At 34.5% G+C, this 10,586-nt stretch overlaps 1 protein-coding gene across 1 annotated transcript in view; it reads left to right on the top strand.

The window, feature by feature from the left end:
• The window catches only part of NET1 (neuroepithelial cell transforming 1), a 64,956-nt gene that overhangs the window by 46,985 nt on the left and 7,385 nt on the right, over positions 1 to 10,586 (top strand). The window lies entirely within an intron of this gene.

Below are 10,586 nucleotides of genomic sequence, written 5' to 3'. Positions count from 1 at the left end.
TTAAAGTCATCTTTTATTTTAGAAACATTTTCTTGAATTATAATGTTGAGTATTTTTCCTATTGTTTTGTGTCCCCTTCCTCACCCTTTTGTACTTATATTAGATTTTCTATTTTTAATGTTATGTATGTATCACTCTGTCCCAAAACTTTTTTGTCTCCTATTTTTGAAATCTTCTGCTTCTTTTAATGCATTATTCATTGTGTTTTTCATTCAAAAATAATTTTCCCTTTTATGTTTAATTCTATCCAGAATTCTATCATCTCTCATTTCAAATCTTTCTTTTCTCAAATTTCCTAATTTCTGAGTTTTATATTGTTCTTGCATAGCTTCTTTAATTTTCTTAATTTATTTTAGGCTTTAGAGATATTATCCTGCCTCACATTCTCTGTCCTCTTATAATAATTTTAAGTGGGATTCATGATTCTTTTCTATTGCTCATTTTCTAGGTGCAGAAAGCTTTCCTGTCCTTTGCATTAGAAAGACCGGGATACTCTTTTCAGTCTCCTAATGCTAAAGCTACCTCTTCTGTTTTCGTAAAATGGTTTAAAAATATGTTGTTGTTGTTGTTGTTGTTATGTGCCATCAAGTCGGACCTGACTCATAGCGACCCCTCCTTGGGTTTCCGAGGCAGTATCACTACGGAAGAATGGCCTCATATTTTCTAAGATCTTTCTCTTCTGTTCCCTCTTTTATTTGGAATTGTTCTTGTCCTTGTTCCTATTGCCCTATTCTAGTCAATTTGGGTTCTATCTGTAGTACTCTTTTTAAGAACAACGTTAGTTTTGCAAGTTCAGACTGCTTCAGCAGCAGTAAACCTTACTGCATGGCAGCGTTCCTGCCCTCAGCATGAGGATCTGTTCCTGTACAGTTCTGTCCAGGTTAGCCTGTGGTTCTTCAGCTAGCATACCATTGAGTTTCTATTGGCAGTTTGTGGCAGTTCTCCTATTTTCAGGGCTCTCAGAGAAACCATGTGGGGCTCCTAGCTATCTGACTTGTCACTCTCTGCTCATATTTCCAGGTTTGCAGGAAACTTTGTCTCTTCCTTTTGTTGTGCATTTTATCCGTGGGTTTTCTGTTTTGCTTTGCTACTCTGTCTCCTTTTATTTTTATTTTTTCCTTTAAAGAATGAAGAACTGTAAGAGATTTAATTAACTTATTAATGAATGAGCAAGCAAGATTCAAACAAAGCTTATTCAAAGGACTACAGGAAACAAGGAAGTATTCTAATTGCTGAAAAAACTTGATGGAATAAGATTGTGAATTGCATACAAAGTGAATTGATATCCTCATCTATATGTCTACCGACAAAATTTATATGCATTGCTATCAGACACCTTTTTGCATTGATAACAGTTAACTTATACAGAGTTGTAAAATAACCTGGGAGCTCTGGTGGTGTAGTGCCTAAGGCATTTAACTGCTAACCAGAAGGCTGGCAGTTCAAATCCACCAGCCACTCCTCAGAAGGAAGATTAGGCAATCTACTTCCATGGAGATACTGCCTTGGAAACCCAAGGAAGGGTCACTGTGAGTCAAAATCAGTAACAAATAGTGAATCAAGCAAAAAATACATAGTCCTAAAAGATAAGATAATCCACCTAAAGTTCATTCAGGCATTGTTTTTGCCTGTTTTTAAGTTTGGGTTTTTTTCTCTTAATAGGTCCCTCTTGTTATCATCTCTAGATGAAAATTAAATGTTTGCTCTTATTAGTTGCATAATCCTATATGGCTCTACTTTTGCTAACTATACTATAAAGAGGCTATATATGGTAATATTTTTTTGCTGAACCTATGTTTGTGATCAGAAGGCTGGCGGTTCAAACCCACCAGCCATTCCTCGGAAGGAAGTTGGACAATCTACTTATGTAGTGATACTGCCTCGGAAACCCAAGGAGGGGTTGCTATGAGTCAGAACTGACTCAACAGCAGTGAGTTTGGTTTTTGTTTTGATTTATGATAATACTAAGTTTCTTGCCTGTGAGACCATTCTGTTTATAGTCTTTCTAATGAATATTTAACTGTTCTGAATTATCTTTTCCCAAACCAAATTCCGAATGAAGCTTATAGACACTTAAATTTTCAATCCAAATTATTTTTCAAAACTAAGATCTACATATAACTTCCTTACTAGTTTCTTTCATACTCATCTTGTTCAAATGTAGCAGCCTTGTTTGTTTGTTTGTTTTTAACTCACTACCTGATATTTCCATTTTTGTTTCTATTTCAATTAATGTTTCCTTTTTTGGTAATACATGAAATTCTATTTTTAACTAACCTATTTTTAGTGAGAAATCTGTTGTTGTTTTTAGGTGCTATCCAGTCAGCACTGACTCATAGTGACCCTGTGTACAACAGAATGACACTGCCAGGGTCCTGGGATTTCCTCACAGTCCTTCCATACTTGAGCCCATCATTGCAATTCGTTAAGGATCTTCTCTTTTTTTGCTGATGCTTTACTTTACCAAGATCCTTTTCCACAGAATGATCCATTCTGACAACATAACCAAAGTGAGAAATATAGGAGATATTTAATGCCAGTTTCGAAATAGAACATCATTTGCTCATGTTTAGAAAAAGTCCTTAAAATATTTCTTTTGATATGTGAAGTATTTTTCATACACTTTTAAATATGTTTTAGTAATTTGTGTGAAAGCTCTACAAGGGCTAAAGATAACAAACTTTACTGTCATACATTTTTCTATAGAGCAAAAGGTTGTTTATGTAGTCATTTATGTAAGGTTCTTACAAATAGTTGCAAAGTTGAAAGTACAGCTTAAAAATTACATTTCACAGTATTCCATGTAGAGGGCAGCAGAGAACTTAAGAGTTTGTTTTACCTTTGTCTCTAATATGGCTTTCCTACACCAACTTTCCAGTTGCTTGTTATCGTTCCATACAAAAGTAAATAAAAACAAATAATATCTAGGCAAAAAAAATAGTGATTAAGCTCTATTTCATTTCTAAATTCCAACCTAACTTTTCACATTAAAGGGAAAAAAAGGGAAGTAGCTTAACAGTCCTTTTTATATAGGGAAGGGAAACAATGTTATCTTTCTCTGTACCTTATTTATATTTTAGGAAAGAATGTCTTAAAACTTCCATTCAAGCAGAAGAATAGAAGCTATGACTAAATTTGGTCTTCAGAATCCAATTTTTTTTTAAATTAAAAACTTGTTATCTTTTATAAAACTGCATTATTATTATTAGCTAATCCACTAAAGTTTTTAAGTTTATAAATTCTAGATCTTCTACACTAAGACACTCCACAAGTCTGTGCCTCAATTATGCCATTTGAGAAATTCATATACATAAATAATTGCTATCGAAAACATAGGAGGCCCTGGATGATGCAAACAATTAAGCGTTTGGCTACTAACCAAAAGGTTGGCGGTTCAAGTCCATTCAGAGCACCTCAGAAGAAAGGCTTGGCAATCTACTTCTGAAAGATCACAGCCTTTGAAAACCCAATGAGCACAGTTCTACTCTGAAACACATGAGGTTGCCATGAGTTGGAATTGACTCAATGGCAGCTGATATTAAAAATATAATTACAGCACTACCACCAATTGAAACAAGATTTCTTCTAAAGCTTAATTAAACAACTTTAAGTATTTCATTACTGTCCTCTTCCTTTCCCACTGTCCCTACCTTAAGCAAAGTTTTTGATACCAGATTATGATTTTTCCATTGTTGCCAATCATCTTTCATACTGCTTCAAACTACCTACATATTTCTTACAGCATGACTTCATTGTCTCATCACCTGCTTAGTAGAATCTTCTGCTCCTTTTTAACCACAACCCATAACCTCACAGTTTGAGTTTACTCCCTCAGCCTCCTTTGATAAAGCCTTGCACTTTTCCTTGCTCAGACCTATTTAAAAGAAAAAAAAAAGTGTATATATGTGTATGTGTATATATATATATATATATATATAGGAGCTCTGGTAGCATAGTGCCTAAGGCACTTGACTGCTCACCAGAAGGCTGGCGGTTCAAACCCACCAGCCACTCCTCGGAAGGAAGGGCAATCCTACTTCCGTAGTGATACTGCCTCGGAAACCCAAGGAGGGGTCGCTATGAGTCGGGGCCGACTCGATGGCAAACAACGACAACAATATATGTATATATATATCCTTCAAGGCACCACTAAAACCTTACCACTTCTTTCTAATGTCTTTCCAAATCACATCTTAGCCTGGAAGACTATGAGAAATGGTTTCTGCTTCTGAACTCCTATATCACCTACTAGCTATACAACTTATTTTGGCGTTTTCAAAAGCTGTCTTGTATTAATTATCATTTCATGTGGCCTGTTTTCACACAATGATCTTAGCACTTTAATGTCCGATATGAAACCTCTTTTTTTGTATCAACCACAGTATCTAGAGTGGTATCTTTTTCATAGACTTCTCTAATTTTAATAAATCCTAAAAATAGAAGTAAATCGTTTTTGCAAATTACTAGCATCTTAAGTTAAAATCTTATCTTTCAAATAGAATATAGTACTGTGTGTTAAAGAAGAAAATCTGCTTCATAGCAGATCTACCAAAGCATCAGAGATTGTGTTGTTCCACAGAGAAAAGGATTTAAACTAGAAATTTGGAGACTATCACTAGTATAGGGAGCTCTGGTGGCATAGTGCCTAAGGCATTTGATTGCTAACCAGAAGTCTGGTGGTTCAAACCTACCAGCCACTCCTCAGAAAGAAGGTTGGACAATCTACTTCTGTAGTGATACCACCTTGGAAACCCAAGGAGGGGACTCTATGAGCTAAAGTGACTGCTATGAACACAATGGCCACTTTAATCCCAAGACAACATATTGGAGCTCTGGTATCATAGTGCCTAAGGAACTTGACTGCTAACCAGAAGGCTGGCAGTTCAAACCCACCAGCCACTCCTCAGAAGGAAGGTTGGGCAATCTACTTCCATAGTAATACTGCCTGGGCAACCCAAGGAGGGGTCGCTATGAGTCGGGGCCGACTCAACGGCACATAACAACAACAACATCACTAGTATGTGACTTTGGGCAGGTAACTTCACCTCTGTGAGCCTCATTTCTTTGTGTGCAAAATGCAAAATAATTTAAGTCTTTTGATTCCTATTAGGATTATATCAAAACCGTACCCAGATTTGTTAATTCAGAATAGAGGAGAACCTCTCTATATATTTTAGAACAGAATTCACCTTTTATGTATTTGTTATAACATCTAGCACACAGATATCAAAATTTCAAAACATACAGAAAAAAAATGCCTTTAAGTCTAAGAAATACTGCAGTTTATTCTCCGAAGTAACCCAGCTGTACTTTGGCCATAACCCTATGGGAGATTTACCTCATGAATACAATGAACTGAAGTCTATTTACACTGTTGGTCTTAAGAAAAAAGAATGGGAACCGTTTTTTAACAACAGGCAATTTTACAGTTGTAAATATGTTTGCACTTATGTAAAGCAATTGCAAGTTCCCTGGATAATTAGATTTTTCTTTAGTTCATACAGTAATTTAACTCTGAATTCCTACTTTCTTATTAGAAGTTTTCAAGTTGTGCATAATAAATTCCTTCTTAGGTAAAGGGTTTTATGGGAAAAGTACTTTTTTCTTTTAACAAGAAATTAGTTCCCCTTTGGGAATGCTTTCTAAATCAGGAAGAAAAGTTTCAGCCTTACACTAACCCAGCTTCCTTTTCCCTTCTCTTACTGTAGAAATTCCAAACTTTTTGATAAAGGGCTTTCTCTTCCTCAGGGAAAACTGAGAAGCCTAGGTGTGCCACAGCTGTCGGTTAACTCGGGTCACGTGATCCCCCGGGTGCCCGCCCACTAAAGCCTAGTTCGGTGTTTGGGCCCTGCCCACAGAGCCTTGAGGTCTGTGTGCTTTTTACAGAAGCTCACAGAAGCTGTTAGCACCACCACAAGGAAGAGACATGGGCAAATGGCTGCAAAGGGAGGCTGAGCACTCAGAAGAAAAGCCTGTGTGACTCTATAGTGACCCGAGACAATAGGGCTGACGCGGATGTGGATCCCTTCTAAAGTTTTTAAGGAATACTTGGTAAAGCATGGTGGCGCATGATGAGCTTGGAGGTCTCCTACCTATTAAAAGGACCATTCGCGTCCTAGACGGTAATAATCAGACCTTCAGAGAACAGGAGGTAAGCCTTTAAAAGAAAAATTAGACCAAAGTAATGTTTTCTAACTCCATGAAACTTTTAAGATTTTTAACAATTTAGTAACATATTTTAAACTTTTGATCAGTACTTTTGAGTTAGTATGTATGACTTTGATTATATTCAAGTTTGAAATGTGTTCAGGAACTATGGTGTATACTGAAATAGATAGCTTTATACATAGTGTAGGTTGAGTGTATAAACCTCAACCTACACTATGTATAAAGAAAAAAGATTTTACGTGTATAAGCTACTCAGTTTAGTTTAAAATCATCACTTTTTGATGCTTAATACAGTTTTTCTTGTTTTCTGTTTTTAATTGTATTTACATTAGTACTTACATAGTCTTAGGAGCTGCTTTATGGAGTAAGAAGGAAAATTAAAATCTCGTCCTTGTAAGTTAATGCCAATGAGCAAATTGCAACTAAAGTGCTACCAGACCTGGTGTGTGTTTTTGCATTTTCTTTCCACATCTAATACGTTCTTTGTGAGCTACTTTTTTCTTCAGAAAGAGACAGGTTGAAACATTTAAGCCAATAATCATTGTTTAAATACTTGCACCCTTATTGCTTTAATTGTCTGGAGTCATTGTAGTTTTTTAAAAAAATCTTAATGAACATTTATCAAAATAAGTCAAATGCTTTTAATGCAATTTTATGTAATCCTTACAGTTAATTTAATATGGTGCAGTATTGATTTATGCTATATATATATATATGTATATATATATATATATATATATATATATATGTATATGTACTATATTATCACTTATGTTAGAAATAGTGTTTCTGTGTTCAGTCATCTATATACCTCCTATCTTGATTGTGGTGGTGTTTTCATAGGTATATACCCACTCAAAACTTACCTAATCTTACATTTTCAATATGTGCAGTTGATATGCATATGTTTGGTATACCTCAGTAAAGCTGTTTATCATATATGTACAACTTTTGGTTGTTAAAATAACTGCTATATTTAGGAGATAATTTTATTTTGTGTCATTTGCCTTTGGTTTGGTTTTATTTGTTTTTGCTTAGATATGTGTTTCAGTTTCCTTGACTTGCTTATATTAGCAAGTCAAATATTTAGTCATCATTGTAAATACTGAACCAGATAATCTTATTTTGGCCCATTAAGACCCTGTCTTTTTTGTTAAGGGTAGACCCGGGCTGTGTTTTCAGCACACCTTTATTCGAAAGATTAAAAACACCAGAAATGTTAGGTTTTTAAAACTGGTAACACAGCCTTTAAGAAATGACTTGAATATTTCTATTACTCTATATACTAAGTAGAAAGGGAAAAACTATCATGGCTCACTTTTATCTTTCAAAAATAGCTTTTTATTTTCGTTCTTCTAATTTTAAAGTTTTTGCCCGATAGGAGAGGTAATCACTTACTTGGTAATCCAAAATAAATAAACCTAGACATGTACTGTCTCTTTTAAATGTCCTGATTTAATTGATTATAGACATCCTCGTAAAATAGGCCTTCTTAAAAGACATCATTAGAAGAAAACCTTTCTACAAAAAGCTGATGTCATAACAGAAGTTTTCCTTGTTGTTGTGTTGATGTGAAAGGTGAATCCCAAGAAAAGATTTTACGTTGATCATAACAATTTTCTTTTTATAGTTATCTACAAAATGTTTTGATATAAAATCTGAACTACATGTGGATTGTGTAACTAATTAATTAATTACCCAGTCTGAAGGCAGATGTTCTATAATAATGCATGTGATTGCCTAGCTAAACTAGATAGTCTGATTGAAAGTTAACCTAAATGAATGTTAAGGGTATTGGGTTTATTTTTCCCTTCCAAGTGAACTTTAGCCCAGGTGAAAGGTTACCTACAATAGAAAGTCTCTTAAGCATGTTGATATTCTTTGTTTCCAAAACTGTTCAGATTGTCTTTTAAGGAGAGATTATAGTTTGAAAACCCATAACACTGTTTCAGTACTCCAAAGTAAAAAAAAACATTATATAACCTTTACTTTTGGTGATGATAGGATGGATAGCCAGCTCTTTTCTTTTATCAGTCTGTGGGGTGGGGGTGGGGAGGGTAGGTGTAGGTGGGTAGTTCCAGTTCTCTAGAAATATTGTCTTAGAAATATGTTTTGTGCCAAATGGAGATGTTTATTTAGATTCTTAATAACTGAAACAAGATAGTTTTTAAATAATTCAGCTGGACCTCTAAAGAAAAACTGTTTTTGGTTGTAGTTCACATGGACCAAATCCTAATCTATATTTTTCAAAAGTCACAGAATTGCTTGTAGGCAGTCCATGAATGCCTAGCCTGTATCACTTTTCTACAAAAGAGTTTTATATGATTTATTTTTTCAACTAGTGTAAGTATCCTCAAATTAGTAGTGTACTCTGCTATAATCCGTATTCAGTATTATGCCTTTTTATTTCTATCACACTTTTCAAGCTTTTTCCAAGTTATATATATTTTATTTGTTAAAAGTACTTATACTTTTGAAATACAAACATTAAAAGTATGGGTTGTTTCTGCCAAATAATTTTCACATGTGCTCTTTTAGTAAAGTGGGGAAGTTATCAGATCACCAAAAGCATGTGCCAAAAGTGCCCCCACCATATTTCCTGAACTTAATACCACACTTTCTTACCAGGCAGGACATTTTAAATTAGATAAACTCTTAACAGTAACATATTCTTTCTGGAGAAATGAGATATGGATGGGTTATTAAAAGACTATAGAAAATATTTAATCACCAAATACTGCTTAGCATAATACCCCGCCGCCCTAAAGAAACATCATAAACAAAATCCATATTAGTTTCAGAAACATGCTTTAAATATATTACATTTAGTTATCTAAATCCTTATTTTTTATGTGTGATTTTAAGTGTTACTGATTTTGAGTTACTAAGAAAATAGTTGTGCAATTACTGATTTTAATAAACCTAAGAATTTTTTATCATTAATTTGCTTTTATATATAAAAAATAAATAATATAAAATAAAAAATTCCTTTCCTCCCAGCTAAACTAATTTTTTCTCTCAAATTCACTGGGATAGACACCTCTCAAAGACTTTTAAATTGAAATGAACTATTTTGTGATTTACTGAGAAGTCAAACATATGCTTTAAACAAGGAAGAAGAGCTAATAATCTCTGTTTTCCAAAAGAGGAACAGAACTTTCTGACAACTGCTTTGTTTCTAGTTAATGTTGGCGTATCTTACTTTGTGAGGTAATTATATCTCCATTCAAACAGACAACTCTTTGTACTGTCTTTACTAAACAGAAAGGAATGCCTTGTGCTAGCCCTCCTGCACATGCGTGTGTCACTTCAGTCTTGCACAGATGTATATTGTAAAGTCATTCACACGTTCTTGATCACCATGTGTGTCACTTTAATACATTTCTTGAAAGTTTCCTTTTTACTTCATTTTATTTGCATACAGTGGCTTTATAGTGAAGGTTTTACTTTGGAATTAATTTTTGGAGTGTGGGGTGGGATGTCTAAAACTCTATCTCTTAAGGCCTTCAGAGTTCTGAGTTCACTTTGATTATCTAGAAAGTCTCCTATAGTAGTTCATATTTCTTTCTAATACATGTATGTATTCAGGAGCTTTAATAAATCTAAGCTTTGCTACTTTGGATATATGAATCAGTTGTTAAGTTTCTTTCCAAAAACTATAATTATTCCTACCACTTTATTCTTAAATTATTCTAAGGAATTTATACTCAGTTTCCTTCCTCATCCTTCATTTAATATTAAACATTTTATTTTTTTTTTTTATCCCCCCAAAAAAAGTCAACTTTTTTTTATGACCTTAGCGCTGGTGGCATAGTGCCTAAGGCATGTGACTGCTAACCAGAAGGCTGGTGGTTCAAACCTACCAGTCACTCCTCAGAAGGAAGATTGGGCAATCTACTTCTGTGGTGATAATCAAAACAAAAACTAAACTCACTGCCATCGAGTCAGACCCGCTCATAGTGACCCCTTCCTTGGGTTTCCGAGGCAGTATCATTAACAGAAGTAGATTACCCAACCTTGCTTCAAAGGAGTGGCTGGTGGGTTTGAACCACCAGCCTTCTGGTTAGCAGTCAAATGCCTTAGGCACTATGCCACCAGAGCTCCCTCTATAGTGATGCTGCCTTGGAAAACCAAGGAGGGGTTACTATGAGTCAAATCGACTTGATGGCAGTGAGTTTGTTGGGTTTTTATTAATTATTATTTATTACTTCTTTTTAGCCATATCAAACAATTTTTAGAAGAAAATTTCTTCTATTATTTTTAAATGGTAATTTTCATATAATTTAAAAATATATATCCTTCCAAATTCTCATCCAAAAAAAAAAAAACCTCACTGCCATAGAGTCAATTCCGACTCATAGTGACCCCTGTTAGGTTTCCAAGTCTATAAATCTTTATGGAAGCAGATTGCCTCATCT

Source organism: Orycteropus afer, unplaced genomic scaffold (assembly GCF_000298275.1).
Source record: "Orycteropus afer afer isolate SDZICR_OR568_19922 unplaced genomic scaffold, OryAfe1.0 scaffold00028, whole genome shotgun sequence".
Classification (NCBI taxonomy): Eukaryota; Metazoa; Chordata; class Mammalia; order Tubulidentata; family Orycteropodidae; genus Orycteropus; species Orycteropus afer.
Note: the sequence above shows the minus strand (reverse complement) of the source record. Positions and strands in the feature narration are given on the sequence as shown.